The 15,813-nt window shown below is 41.6% G+C and overlaps 1 long non-coding RNA gene, 1 other non-coding gene and 1 pseudogene across 2 annotated transcripts; 1 reads left to right on the top strand and 2 right to left on the bottom strand.

Moving 5' to 3' along the window:
• The window catches only part of LOC101788402 (cytochrome P450 2D16-like), a 29,830-nt pseudogene continuing 14,017 nt past the window's right edge, over positions 1-15,813 (top strand).
• On the bottom strand, positions 4,436-12,727 carry LOC134474875 (uncharacterized). The gene is made up of 2 exons (XR_010045769.1): positions 12,484-12,727; positions 4,436-10,744 (listed from the first exon to the last, which is right to left on the bottom strand). It is a non-coding gene; the product is annotated as an uncharacterized LOC134474875 (long non-coding RNA).
• LOC111757029 (U6 spliceosomal RNA) lies at positions 8,569-8,675 on the bottom strand. The gene has a single exon (XR_002791417.1). It is a non-coding gene; the product is annotated as a U6 spliceosomal RNA (small nuclear RNA).

Consider the following 15,813-nt stretch of genomic DNA (forward strand, 5'->3'; position numbering starts at 1 on the left):
CCAAAATGTCCAAAGGAGTCTACGTTGGGGATTAACAAGGCAGCCAAGGGGCTGCCGACCAGGAATGCTCTGTTCTCTGTGGCCATGGCCGTGGCTATCTTCCTGTTCCTGGTGTACCTGATGCACTGACACCAATGCTGGGCCACTTGCTAACCCACCAGGCTCCCCCCCAGTGCCCGGGCTGGGCAACCTGCTGCAGGTGGACTTCCATAAGGTGAGGAAGTGGAGGTGGTGATGGCATAGGTCACAGTGACCCGTGGCTGCAGATGGGTGGTGGGCCATAGCTGAGCTGGGATGTGGAATCCCAATAGAAAGTAGGGGTGAAGATTCCTGGGAGAGGGCACTGTAAGGCCAAGGAATACTTTTTACTTTCCAAGGACAGGAGTGGAGTGGGACAGTCAGTGGAACTGGGAGAGAGTGTAGGGTGGAAGTTGTATAAGCCCCAAGTTTCTCCTGATGACATCAGAGGGAACCATGCTTGGATAGGGGAGTGGACCAGGGCTCTGAGCTGCTCCTGTGCAGGAAGTTGAGGTTCAGAAGTGGCCACTTCTGGCTTCATGGCATTTCCTGCAGCGGGTCTTGGGCCTTTCTGCTCTTTTCTGTGAATTTGATTTCCTTCTCTGTAACCTGAGAATGATGGGCCCCGCCTACAGTGTCCTGACTCCATCCAGGTCATAGCTGGGGAGAGACATCAGATCTGCCTCTAAGGTGATTGCTCTGAACATCAAAGGATGTGACCCCCAGCGTGAGACCTGAGATCTTGGGGCTTAGTGGGGACTTGGGTTCCTTAGTGGGACCAGGAGTTCTATCCGCAAGCTAAAAAGCAAAAGGTACAAAGTGGTCCTTATTTTGTGTGATCTTGGGGCTCCCTGCTTGACAAGTACCCTGCCTTCCACATGTAGCTGCAAAGTGCTTCAGGCATGTGTTTAGCTTGCAGCTGTCCTGAAAACCAGATGTTGTGGTCAATGGATTGGAGTCCACGTGGGAGGCAGTATGAACCAAGCCCAGCAAGGACACTGGAGACCGGCCACCCTTTCCCATCTGTGAGCACCTGGGCTTCACCGAATTCCAAAGGCAAAGCATGGAGGGGCACAAATGGTGTCAGAGTAACAATGGGGGCAGTGACCAGTGGGAGGCTAGGGCCTAATGGGAAGAGTGATGTCAGAGACACAAGGAACAGCCTTGCTTCCCTAAGGTGAATTCTGGAAAAGTATCTAAGGTAGGGTGGTTTGGGGTTAGCTCGGTGCTTGGTGTCTGGGGAGGAGTTGTGCCCAGAGGAGTAGAGAAGAGGTAAGGGCACAGAAGGCATGCCTGGAGTCTTCTTTCCCCAACATGGCATGCTGAGGTGAGGCCAGGCAGCACCCAGGCGGCCAGATTGTGCATTTTGTAGATACTACCAGGGCCAGGCTGGCTGTATGTAATGCTGAACAGAGACCGTGCCTCCCTGTCTCAGGAACAATGTAGTAAAGAAGTCTCATGCTGGCAGGCCACAGTCTGACTGAGCCCACAGGCCACCGTGCATGCCTTGGGGAGCCTGCCGTAGGGCCTCAGCTTGTTGGTGCCCAAGGGGCAGCCCCGACCCAGTGACCATGGTGTCCCTTACTTCCTTGTGATCCCACCCCCTACCAGCTATGTGCTGTTTCCTGCTACAAGAGGCACCAAGGTCCTAACCTGCCCCCAGTTGGGACCCTGAGCCACAATAAACCAGTTTTGTGGCTGCCACTGTCAATTGGTGTCTGAGTGTACCCCCTGACTTGACCTTGTCTGAGTCAGCCCTGTCCTTTGTGTCATCCACCCTGACAGCCACTGCAGTCCACAAGCAAACTGGTTTTATTGATGCTTAAGAGGTGACAGCTCACTTCAGGCCACCCTGACACCCATCCCTACCACTGGCTGATGACAAAGCCCAGGCAGCAATACGGGCTCGATGGGTGTCAGGTTGGGGCAGTTGTGATTGAGCTTGTACTGGAAATCGGCCCAATCCCTGGCAGGTGGCAGATGCTCCTGGTGGTCCCCAAGAATCCCCCAAGGTCTCAGAACCAGCGAAGCTGTCACACTCATCCTTCTGTTTTTTCAGAGGAAAGGAGAGATAGAATCAGCAGCAGGAAAAGGTACTCAGGGTGGAATCCAGGAAACTGGGCAGGAGGGTTCAGTTGTGCTCTCTGAGGAGAGTCACAGATGATGGTCAGTGCTTCCAGCAAGTCCCAGCAATTCCCAGCACATGGCTGACACTGGTCAACAGGAAACTAAGTAGAACCTTGGTACCGAGGCATTTGTTGGGGCTGAGCCTTACAGTGCTGCTGTTTCCACATGGTTGACATCTGTGACTTAGTTGAGTCTTAGTTGGCTCAATGAGACAGCTCAAGGCTCCCACTAGTACTGCAATAAATAAATGAATAAATAAATAAAATCCTTGCTGGGGACTTAGCTTAGTGGAACAAGTACATGCCTGGCAAGTGTGAGATCATGAGTTCAATCCCCAGCACAAAAAAAAAAAAAAAAAAAAAAGGGAAAAAAAATCCCATCTGGCATAGGTAGAGCTTGTGGCGTGCTGCAGAGCCCCAGGTGTGTGAAGGAGCCCTTATCAGATAGGGGTCCAAAGGCCTCAGGAAAGGCTCCCAGCAGTGGGTTTGGAGTCTGACATCCGCTTGCTGTCAGCAGCACTGATGTATCCCAGCAGCTTAGGTGACTTACTGCCTGGCCCTCTCCTCTTGGCTCTGAGAGCAAAACAATCACATGCACAACAGTGTCTCTTTCTTTCTTTTTTAATAAGGTATCTCCTTAAAGTATGACATTTTGCATTTGTGGTCTTTTGCTGTGTGTGTGGCCTGCCAATGTGTGTGGTGTGCTGGGAGTGGAACCTGAGGCTCTGTGCATTTCTGCCCCTGAGCTCCACCCAGGCCCTTTTCCCAGTGTACTCAGTAGCCCGCAGCCCTCAGCAATGCCCCTCCACTGATCTCTTTCCAGCTGTGAAAACTGAGGCTCTCAATCCCTGTGACAGTGGCTGCCATCCCCTCGTCTCCCCTCTGCTGGTGACCACCAGTCTACTTTCTGTTTCTGAGTCTGACCCCAGTGGCCATGGGGAGATCATCAGAGAGGAATCTTAAAACTTTTCAGGTAAGGCATCGTCCTCAGGATTCCTCCATGTGGCAGCAGGTATCACGGCTCCTTTGCTTGAAGGCAGCGTAACTTCATTGTGTGGATGCCCAGGAGCCCCCAACCACACTGTCTCTCCTTCCTCAGTGTCTTTTAAAGGTGGGCATCACAGTGTGAACACGTTCCATGCAGATTCCAGAAACTGCTAATTCATAAATTGTCAGTCATGAGCTTTCCCGAGGAGCCTGGTTAATCCCATGCCTCCCTCCTCTCTGCTACTCACTAAGCACGGAGCCAACGCCTTCATCCAGCAGATCTATGCTGCACTGGATTGGGATCTGTCAGTCACTTCACAGTGGGCTTGGTGATCACATGGACTGTTGCTCTCTCCAGTTCAGTGTTGTCATTTAAGGCCCAGAGCAGCTGATGCCACAGCACTGTGCCCCCCCCCCCAATTTCCTGTCATCACAGAGACATTGATCAGCTTGCAGCATCCCACAGGGTATGTGGGAGAGGAGACCCTGTTCAAATGCCTTCATTACAGCCCACTGTTCCTGTGCGGTCAAGGTTTTGTTCATAAACTCTTTGCCTTTACCAATGTTTTCGAGAGTTTTATCTATTGTATTTTGCAGCAGATTTGGTATTTCTGTTTTCATATTTAGACTTTCCATTCATTCCAAATTTAGTTTAGTGCCTGGTGATGAAAGAGATGGGTCCAATTTTAGTCTTTGGTATGTGCAGAGCCAGTTTTCCAGCACCATGTATTTAAAAGACTAATTCAATGTGCAGTGTATGTACCATTATTACCCCGACTGATGTGCTTTGAAAGTTTTTTTGTTCTTTCGTTTCTTTCTTTTTTATGTTTGAATAAGATGGATTTTAAAAAAGAATGAGAAAAAAAGGGAAAGAAAGAGATAAAAAAGGTAAAGAAAAGGCTGTCTTTCTTTCAGTGAATGTGTCAGGAATTCTTATGAAAGTTGAGTTGGCTGAGTGTGTCTGGAGTTTGGAGTTGTTTGTGCATCTTCTAATCTGTTCCACTGATCTTCTGGGTTTTTAAAATTTTTTCCCCAGCACCAAGTTGGGTTTGTCCCAGCAGCTTTCCAGTGCATTTCAAGTCAGCGATTGTGATGTCACATCCTGCCTTTGTTGCCCAGGATTTCCTTTGCTATAGCAGTTCTCTGCTGGTTCCGGATGGATTTTACAATTGTTCTCTCTAATTCTGTGATAATGTTGTTGGAATTTTTATTGGAATTGTATTAAATCTGTGTAAGAGTTTTGGAAGCATGGCCATTTTCACTATATTGGTTGTTCCTATCCAAGAGCATGGGACGTCTTTCCATTTTCTAATATTCTCTTCAGTCTCCTTTTTCAGAGTACTGTAGTTTTCAACCTACATTGAAACTACAGGGTCTTTTACATCCTTCATTACACTGAGGCCTAGGCATTTTGTTTTTTAGGATCCGACTGTGAAAGTCCTGTGTTGTTTCCCTGATTTGTCTCTCAGTGAGTATGCTTTTTGTGCAGGAAGGCTACTGATTTTTTAGTGCTGACTTTGTATCCAATTATGCTAGTAAATTTGTTTATTAAATCTACCAGTGTTTTAGTGGAGGTTTTGGGATCTTCTATGTAGAGTAACATGTCACCTGCAAATAATGGTAATTTAACTTCTTCTTTTCCTACCTTTATTCCTTTTATTTATTTCTCTTGTTGAATTGCTCTGGCTAAAGTTCCAGGACAATGATGAATAAGAGTGGAGACAGTGGTCACCCCTGTCTTGATCTTGATTTTCTTTTATTTCATTTTCTTTGGTACCGGGAATCACACTCAGGACCTCATGTTTAGCAGCAGGCAATGTACGACTGAGCTAAATCCCTGGCTCTGGTTCCTGATTTTAGAAACAGAGTTCTCATTTTTTGTCTTTTTAGTATGATGTTGACTGTTGGTTTGTCATAGATGGCTTTTATCAGACTGAGATAAAGACCATCTATTTTCAATTTTCTAGAAGGTTATTATCATAAACTGGTGTTGGACATTGTCAAAAGCTTTTTCTGCATCTGTTGAGATGATCATATGGTTTTGTCCTTGGGTCTGTTAATATGGTACGTTTCATTTATTGGTTTGCATTGCTGCATCCCTGTGGTGAAGCCCATTGGGTCATGGTGTATAATCTTTTTGATAATTTTGTGCATTGTTTGTCAGTACCTCATTGAGGATTTCTGCATCTATGTTCATTAGGAAATTGCTTTGTAACCCTTTTTCTTAAATGGGTCCTTCTCTAGTTTTGCTATCAGGGTAATGTTTGTTTCCAAGCATGAGTTTGGGAGTATTGTTTCCCTTCAATTTCATTAAAGAGTTTGAGAAATAGTGGGATTAGGTCTTCTGTAAGTTTTTTGTAGAATACAACAGTGAACCCATCAAAGCCTGGGTCTGTCTTTATTGAAAGGTTTTTAATTATATGTTCAATTTCATTTACTGATAGTAGGTTATTTAGGAGTTTTATATGTTCTGGGTTTAGCTTAGATCACTCATATGTACCTGGGAATCTGTCTATTTCTTTTATACTTTCCATTTTCTTAAAATACAAGTTTTCAAAGTAGGTATAGATGATCTTCTGAATTTCTGCACGGTCGGTTGTGATTTCACCTTTTTTATTCCTAAGTGCATAGATTTGCATCGTTTTTTTGTATGAGGTTGGCTAAGGGTTTGTCAGTTTAATCTTTCAAAGAACCAATGCTTTGATTCATTGATTCTTTGTATGGTTTTTTAGTCTCCAATCTGTTAATTTCTGCTCTGATCTTTTTAATTTCCTTTCTTGTACAAGCTTTTGGCTTAGCCTGTGCTTCTTTTTCTATAAGTCTGAAGTTTACCATTATGTTGTTTAAATGCATTTGCTCTGTTTTTCTGACCTGAGTCTTTAGTGCTATAAATTTTTTTTTCCTTAAGATTGCTCTCATTGTGTTCCATAAATTCTGGTATATTGTAGTGTTGTGAGCGGGTTTTTTTTTTTTTTAGTGTTGGGGATTGAACTTACAACCTCCTGTTTGCCAGTCAGCTGAGCTAAATCCCTGGCCCTATCATTATTACTTGACTGTAAAAATTGTCCAATTTCTCCTTTAATTTCATCTGTGACTCTGTGGTTTTTCAGCAGGATGGTATTTAATTTCCATGTGTCAATGAAGTTCTTGTGGTTTCTTCTTCCATGGATTTCCAATTTCATTGCACTGTGGTATGATAGTATGCATGTGATAATTTGAATTCCTTTGCATTTACTTAAGGAAGTTCTATGAACTAGTCTGTGTCTATCTTGGAGAATGTTCTGTATGCAGCTGAGAAGAATGTTATTCTAATGGCATGGGGTGGAACACTCTACAGACATCTACTAAGTCTATTTGTTCAAAAGTTTGGTACAGTTCTGATATTTCATTATGAATTTTGTGTCTAGTTGATCTTTTTGTGCCAGTGTGGTATTGAAATGTCCCAATACAATTGTATTAGGGCTTATTTGATTTTCATGTCCATTAGAATTTGCTTTATATAGTTGGATACACTAGTATTTGGTGTATATAAATTTATGATTGTTGTATCTTCCTCTTGGATTATTCCCTTTATGAGGGTGTAGTGTAGTGACCTTCTTCATCTCCCTTAATCAGTCTTGGCTTGAAATTCACTTTGTCTGCAAATAGAACAGCTACCCCCCCCTTTTCTGGGTTTGTGTCTCATGGAGTATTGTTTTCCAACCTATGACTTTCAATCTATAAATTTCTTTGTGAATTAAATGTGGTTTGTGTAAGCAGCACATTGTTGGATCTTGCTTCCTGATCCATTCTGCCAGTCTGTTTCTTTTGATTGGTAAATGGAGACCATTAACATTGATAGTTATAACTGATATGTATTGACTTATCTTTGTCATGTTATTTTTCCATTTTTGGCTCCCCCTCTTTTTTTCTCTAACTTTTGGCCTTCTTTGGTGGATTCTTTCTGTTGAGGTTCATGGAACTGTACTCCTTAGTATCTCTTTCTAGAATGTCCTTCAGAACATTTTGGCAGTGCTGGTTTGGCAGTTGTAAATATCCTGAGATGTTCTTTGTCATGGAAGTATCTTATTACTCCATTAGCAGTTGTAAATATCCTGAGATGTTCTTTGTCATGGAAGTATCTTATTACTCCATTAGTTTTGAAAGACACTTTTGGAGGATACATCAGTCTGGGTTGAAAGTTGTTTTCCTTTAGAGCTTGGAATACTTCACACCAAGGTCTTCTTGACTTGATGGTTTGTGCTGAGAAGCCAGCTATGATTCTGATGGGCTTTCTTTTATAGGTGATTTGTCTCTTTTCCTAACAGCACATAAGGTTTTATTCTTGTGGTGAATTTCTGGAATGTTGACTATGATATGCTTGATTGTAGAATTTTCTTGAGCAGGGTTAATGCAATTCAATATGCTGCACTTGCCTGTATGTTAAATCTTTTTCTCTACTGGGGAAGTTTTCTGCCATGTCATCTGTGAACATTTTCTAAATATCAGTTGTGTTATCTCCTTTTTCGTGGACTCCAATCAATCTTGTTATTTTTCTCCGTTTCACCTAGCACCTGCTGGATTGATTTCTCACAGTCCTTTGCTGTTTTTGAGAAATCTTTCTGTTCCTGATAGCTAACTGCAAGCCTGTCTTCTATATCTGAGATCTTGTCCTCATATTGGCCTATTTTGCTTTGAATATTTTCAATGGAATTCTTATTCTCCTGGATATCTGCTTGAATTTGCCTTATAGATTCCATTTCTTTCCTATGCTGAGCATTTCTTTTGAATGTCTTTTTTTTCCTATGGAAATAGAACTCATGACCATGCACTTGACAGGCAGGTGCTGTGCCTCTCTTTGAGTTATATCCTCATTTCTATGCTGAGCATTTAAGACTTCCATAATTTTCTTCAGCTTGTCTATTTTTTTGGTCTGTATCTGCTCTAGCGTCACTAAGCATGGTCTTTATCTGAGAGATTATTTCTGATTTCATTTTTTTTTGTCTTTTTCCTTTTTCCTTTTTTATCTGTACCAGGGATTGAACTCACAACCACATACTTGCAAGGCAGGTGCTTATGCTGCTGAGCTAAACCCCCAGCCCCTAGATTTCACTTTTTTTTGAGAGCCTTATTCAATTGCCTTGTTACCACTTCAGCGAGACCAGGTAAGTATTCTGGATTGTCCTACCTCATTGCCCCCTGGATTTCCCTTTGGTGAACATAATATCTGAGATTACATTTTAAGTGTCTTTTCATTTTTTCTTTCTTTTTTTTGGTTTAATTCCTGGGGTGTTGCATGTAAATTGCCTACAGTGGGTTCCTTTATTGATAATATTTGCGACACTTAGGTGATGACTACTTCTCCGAAGTATCTTTCCAGTGTAGCTGTTTTTTCTTTTTAAAGAGGGTAAGATTAAACATAACAAAATGGAACAAAACAGATCATAAGGAAACAATTAAAAATATGGAATGCTTCACAAATTTGCATGTCATCCTTGCGCGGAGACCATGCTGATCTTCTCTGTATTGTTCCAATTTTAGTGTATGTGCTGCCAAAGCAAGCACAGTGTAGCTGGGTTTTGAGTCTGCTGGCAGATTCTACCTCCTCAATTTATATGACAAGTTGCTGATTGTTTGACCCAGTCCCTTGTTCCTCAGCGCTGTGCCACAGTATTTTCTGTGGTCCTTAATCAATCTCAGTCATGGCATAGCAGAACCAACAAGTTTGTGTCAGTGATGGGAGATGGCATTAGCTGTCCAGGCAGTGTTGTTGCATTGTGCTCAGTTTCTTCAGCTTGTCTGTAGTTTCTGGTTTTCCTGTTAGTTCACTCCTGATTTCCAGAAATTTTTTTTTTCTTCACCAAGTTATTGTTTTTGAAGTGTCTTGATTCCAGTTCTCAGAAAGGCGGTACTGTGTTTTGTTGTTGGTCTTTACTCCACCATTTTTATTCCTGTGGCCTGTTGCCAGTGGCATAAAAAGAGAACAGGAGGGAAAGACTGCATGCTGTTGATTTTTTTGCAACAGCTTGCTGAAGCTGGTTTTACTGATATGTACCTGGCTGTTCTTGACACTGAAGGTTCTTCCTGTCACCAGGGATGGCTGCTGTTCTCTTCAGTGGAGCTTTAGTCCTCACATTTGTCTTGAGTGTTGCTTCTAGTCCGCTACTGCAGATCCCTCAGCCTTGTGGTACAGATCTTTCAACATTATTTTTATAACACATTTAAATATCCATCTTAGTACTGAGTAAAGTAACACACAGCATATGTATCACAAGGTTTTTAAAGGTTATTACTTGACTGGTAATCTCATCTTGATTTGACCATTTCTTTCATGAAGGTTTTTAGAAGGAACAACCTGAGCTCTACCAAATTAACAAGCAATCATATATATAGTTTCTTTTTAATAAAGTACTTCCATAAGCTTTCTTCAACATACATAAGCATTTTAGTCTTGTTTACTATCTCTCTTCCTCTCTTTTTGGCACAAGGAGACATTTATCATGAATCCTCTCATACCAAAAGAATATCTCTTGCATGTATAGCCTTCTTAATATTTTCCCTCTACCATTTACTATAACATTGTATAACAAACTTGACAGCAGCCATTTGAACTTTAAAGTGTTTCCTTTTCTCCTCAGATAATAAACATGACCTACTCCCAATAGACCTCTGAGTAACCTTGAATCAGTGTCTTTCTTTTCTTTATTTTTTTCCCTGTTTAAAATGGTTTCATTCTAAGAAGGATCTTAATAGGCCTCCTGATTGGAAGTGTGAGAAAAAATTCTCAAAGATAGCCAAAACTCAATAAAAATGTATTTTCATGTACAGTACAATATAATTATGTATTATATTAAAGTGCAGTAGATTTCATATTAGAAATACAGTACAAACTCAGTTTTAAATACTTTGCATACCAGTATGCAACTAGATAACACAAAACGATAATCTGGTTCCTTTTTCTTTTTTTTTTTTAAATTTTTAAAAAAATTTTATTTAAGGAGGAAAAAAACAGAAAAAGGGTACAAGTTATACAGAATTTCAGAAAGAATAAACAGTAGGAAATCACTAGTTAATAGATTACATATTATCTTAGAAATAGTTGTTCAAGTTACAAAATTAAAGCATATAAAGTGGACTTTCAAACAGTGAGACTGCAAACAGTTTTGTTCAGTGATCCAACAAAACTCAGTAATATGGTTATCTATCTTATACTCTTAAATATATATGCAGTTGTATGCTTTAGAGCACTTCCTTTTCTTTTCTTTTGTACAATGACAATTACACATTTTGGGTTTTATTACTCCCACAGTTCTTATTACTTTTTTTTGAAGAGAGTAAAACCAAATGTGACATAATATAACAGAACAGAGTCAGTCAAATCAAAAGGATGGACATAATAGATAATGTAAAAACAAAATAACAGGTGATCAACAATTTACCATACTGCCTCTTGCTATCTTAAAAAGAATTGCCTATATCTTCAGTTATAATAAAATTGAACAAAACAGTAAAGAATAAAACCAAAACATTGGAGACTTTACAGGACTTTAAAAGAAGATAACAGTCAACCGGAATGGGCGTCATAATGAATCTTATTGTCTTCACAGTTGTTGCCTATACTTTCGAACTTGGTACTATCAAGCAAAGCAGAATAGGGGAAAATCAGTCAAAACAAGATGGTGAGGGCAATACAGGGTTTCAAATCAAGTTAGCAGGAAATCAAAGTGGGTTACTATAATGTATCCTGCTATTTTTTATTTTTCCCTTAATTAGAAAAATAAAAATAAAAAAGTAAATAATTAAAGAAAGGAGATTGCGATAAAAGAGGGCATTAACAACAAAACAGCGCCGGTCAAAGCATAACCGTTTAAGCAAAATAGTGTTTCACCACAAGATATCCTGACATAAAAGTAGTTACCATAGTGTCTCTTTCCTTAAAATCTTTGAGTATAACTTCGTATACTGTAGCCTGGTTCCTTTTTCTATGAAATCCAATTACTTTTAATTTTGTGTTTATCTAATTAAAATTTGACTTTTTCAAACTTAAGTATATTTTATGATACAAAGCTATACTTAATATATCTAAATATGAAAAAACAAAACTCAAAATACTCTAAAACAAAAGTTGACCAGCGTGGCTATTGTTGAATTACTTCGTACTTTGGAAGACCTTAACGCAGTAACATGAGGAGGGTACTGCAATGCTGTCTGTCATCTAGGTGGCTGTATCTGATTGAACACCATTTCTAAATAGGTTTTGCAGAAAAACATCTTCACTTAAGAAATTACAAAAATGGGTCCATTTTGTATTCAAGAAAGATAAATACCAAACACGTGGTATAAAGATTACCGTAAGGCTTTTTAAAAAACACTTAATGAACTAAAATCATTTGTGAATACTTAACTAATGGCTTTTCGTCAGACGAGGCCAAAATATATTTCATAAGGGCGAAAGAGTAAAACTGCACAAACATCACTGGAACGCCCCTAACTGAAGGCCCCTTCCTTTTTGTACATTTTTCTCTATGCCTGGCACATTTCCCAACTGAAGTTGTTCCTAGTTTAATCTACCCCATCCCCTTGTCACCAGTGAAAACAATAAAGATCCCCCAGGCCAAAGCAAACAAAACTCTGAGGGGTGGGGGCAAGGAGAAGCAGCCCAAGGCGGCGCCATGAGAACAGAGGAAAACAGGGTAAAGAGAGGTGTTTCCTTAAAGCTCTAGGGTTACTCTCCAACTCCAAAGCCAATATTCACCGCGCAGAAGAGGAAGCTCATGCCACCAGGCGCTCCTTACACAATACTCAACCTTCCTTTCCACCCTTCCCAGAACCGCGCGGTCCACAGCAGAGCCTCACCGTCTGCTCAGCCCGCGCCGTCGGAGCCCCTCCACCAGACCGAGGTGCTGGAAAGGAGCTGGGACAGACGACTCCCCACAGAAAGAGCGCGCGCGGAGGGAGAGCGCCGCCAGGCGGGCAGGGCCACGGCAGCCCGCTCCCCGCCCCGACTCACCGTACGAACCCCAAGTCCGGCAGCCTGAAGCGGACCCAGTGAGCCCGCGCCAAAAAGGAAGACGGAAGCGCAGCGCCAGGGGATGAGAGCTGCGGCGGGCCAAAGAGAAAGAGGACCCTTGTCCCCGAGAAGGGCAGGGGGTGCCGTTGTTCCCACGGTAACTCTCTCCCCACCAGGGTCGAGACTTTGGAGGAGGGAGAAGGAACGTCCACTCGCAGCGGTCCGCGCTGAGCGGCTCCCGCTTGAAGGGCTTCCCTCCGCGCCGCCACCTCCGCCAGGGCTCCCCGCGGGACCCAGCCGCGCCGCAGCCGAACCGAGGCCTCAGCCACGAGCTCCTCGGGCCTCGACCAGCGGCTCTCTCACCTACACAGTGCGGAGGTGGCGGAGCCAGGAGCCCAGTTCCGCCGAAGGGGTCTCCTCCTCTCCACAGGGAACCGGCGGCAGGGGACATTCTCTCTCTTCTCCTTCTAACGGCGTCGCGTGACACGCCACGCCCCCTCATTTACATACGGGCACTGCGCGCCAGAGCACCCAAGGCGCGCCTCTGGGAGGGGTTTGATTGACACGTGTCAGTACCGCCCCTCGGCCCTGCCTTCCGCCTCCTGCTGCTGCCTCTGAAAGAAGGGAGAACTGAGCTGGAGAAGGATGGGACCTGCAGCTTCCATCGACCTCAGCTCCCCTTCCACTGCCTTGCCTCCCGCCCATTCCAGTTCACCCTTGGGAGCCCTATCGCGAAAGCCCTGAGCAGCAGTCAAAGACGTCTGTGTTTTCATTTTAAAACAGATTAGGAAAAGAGCCAGTTAACCTTGTAAATTCAAACTTTTTTAAAAAATGTTTTTTTAAAATTTTATTTAAGGAAAAAAGAGAAAAAAAAGCAGAAAAAGGGTAAAAGTTATACAGAATTTAAAAAAAAATAAACAGTAGGAAATCACTAGTAACTGGATTACATATTGTCATTTTAGAAATATTTGTTCAAGTTGCAAGATTAAAGCATATAAAGTGGACATTCACACAGTGAGACTGCAAACAGTTCTGTTCAATGATCTAACAAAACTCAGTAATATCATTGTCTATCTTATACATTTAAATATACATGCAGTTATATCGTTTAGAGCACTTTCTTTTCCTCTCTTTTGTACAATGACTATTACACATTTTGGGTTTTATTACTCCCACGGTTCTTATTACTTTTTTGGAAGAGAGTAAAACCAAATGTGACATAATAGAACAGAATCGGTCAAATCAAAAGGGTGGACATAATAGATAATGTAAAAACATAATACAAGATGATCAACAATGGTTACCATAATGCCTCCCGCTATCTCAAATAGAATTACCTATATCATCAGTTATAATAAAATTGAACAAAACAGTAAAGAATGAAACCAACAAAACCAAAACATGGGAAACATTACAGGTCTTCAAAATCAGATAACAGTCAACCAGAATGGGCGTCATAATGAATCCCACTATCTTCACAGCTGTTGCCTAAACTTTCGAACCTGGTACTATCAAGCAAAACAGAATAGAGGAACATCAGTCAAAACAAGATGGTGAGAGCAATACAGGGCTTCAAATCAAGTTAATAGAAAATCAAAGTGGGTTACTATAATATATCCTGCTATTTTTTATTTATTTTTCCCTTAATTAAAAGGATAAAAATAAAAAAGTAAATAATAAAATGGAGATTGAGATAAAAGAAGGCATAACAACAATACAGTGCCGATCAAAACATAACCATTTAAGCAAAATAGTGTTTCACCACAAGATAATCCCGACATAAAAGTAGTTACCATATTGTCTCTTTCCTTGAAATCTTTGAATATAACTTCGTATACTGTAGCATCAAATATATCAAAACAATGTAAAACCATTCAAGAGAATGATAGTATTACAGGGTATTTAGAATCAACTAACAGAAAATGAACAATGGTTTCTGTATAATCTCGTTATCTATAAAAGTTTTTGTTTATACTATCACATATAATAAAATCCAATAAGATACAACATGTTAAGACCTATGGAGACAGAAGACCAAAAGCTTGATGGGGCTTCAAGGCAAGATTATCATCTTGCTAAATCAGCATTACCTATTATGACATTGTTTTCTCCAAAATAGCTGTTCCTACCATCCAATCTTCTCTGCCTCATTTCTGTTGAGCTCTTTTTCTGTCATCAGTTGTAAGTTTGTCTTCTTCATTTTGTTTTCTGCTCCATTCATTGTGGCCTCTCTGCCACTATTTCTGGATTCTTCAAATTTTTCTTTTTTAGAATATCCTGCAGTATTCTCTGTAGAGCTGAATTGGTGGTTGCATATTCCTCTAGTTCCTCTTTATCCTGGAAGCACCTTGTTTTTCCATCAATTTCCAGGGATAGTTGTGCAGGATATATCAATCTTGGCTTGAGGTTATTATCTTTCAAAGCTTGAATTATCCCCCCCCCCCCACACTCTTCGTGATTTGATGGTTTGTGCCAAGAAGTCTGCTGTAATTCTGATGGGTGTTCCCTTGTAAGTGATCTGTTTCTTGTCTCTGATGGCTTTTAATATTCTGTTCTTATATTGGATTTTTGGTATTTTGATTATTATATGTCTGGGTGTAACTCTGTTTGGGTTGTAGGTGGCTGGGATCCTGTATGCCTCATACATCTGAGTATCTTTACCTTTTGCTAAATTAGGAAAATTCTCTTGGATTATTTCTGTGAGTAGCTTTTGTATTTCATTTGTTTGTGTCCCTACCTCTTCTTTTATGGTCTTAATTCTTAAGTTATAGATCCTCTTATCATCTTCTAGTCTTTGTATTATTGATGTTTGTTTCTTTGTTATTTTTAAGAAGTTTTTCATTTCATGCTCCCATATTACAAATCTGCCCTCCAGTTCAGATAATCTATCCTTAGTTTCTTTCAAGCTGTTATGCCAGTTTTTGATACAGTTTTTAATTTCTTGGTAATCTCTTTGAACCTGCTTCACGTATTCTATGTTTTCTCTACTTCAACTATCAAACAATTCTCCCCTCTTTTTCTGTTCTTCAATTCCACCATCTGTTTTTTCTTGGATGGTGCTTAGCATTTCTCTAAGTATTCTGCTTATGTCTTGCTTCAGGTCATTAATAACTTCATTCCTGAACTCGTCTATGAGGCTCTCGAGATAGTGCTTTATGTCTATTGGTGTCGTGTCTGCTATTGCCTGTTTCTCAGGATTGGGGACCAAGGAGCCTTTCTTGTTGCTCCCTCTTCCCATATTCTTTGTTCCTTATATACAAGCATATATAGGAGGCCCAGCTTCCTCCCCTGTTGGCCACAGTCTGTTTGAATTTCGCTGGCTAGGTGTTCCCGCCCACTGCAGCGCACCAGGGAGTTACGCCGGGCAGCCTATGTGGGACCCACCCCTCCAGGTCAACCTACGGAAGGCTTCACTGCTAGGGTGCACCTCCAGGCGCTGGGACCTGGGCTGTGCTAGCCTACTGGGTCTCAGCCAGCAGTGTCACATAGGCTAGGCACTGCTCACCAACCCCGCTTGAGAAGGGGATATGTGACTGAAGTCAATACAGCACCCTGTTCCGGCAAGTCTGCCTGGTCCCAGAATGTCCTCTGTTGGAGCCTCCTAGATCATGGAAGAGTCCCAGTTTCCCTCACTCACTGCAGGTCAATGCATGGCTCCCTGCCCGTCCCGTTCTCAACTCAGTTCACCTATTC

The sequence above is a fragment of the Cavia porcellus genome, unplaced genomic scaffold (assembly GCF_034190915.1).
Source record: "Cavia porcellus strain 051 isolate PalLab524CR breed Dunkin Hartley unplaced genomic scaffold, mCavPor4.1 scaffold_40, whole genome shotgun sequence".
Taxonomy (NCBI): domain Eukaryota; kingdom Metazoa; phylum Chordata; class Mammalia; order Rodentia; family Caviidae; genus Cavia; species Cavia porcellus.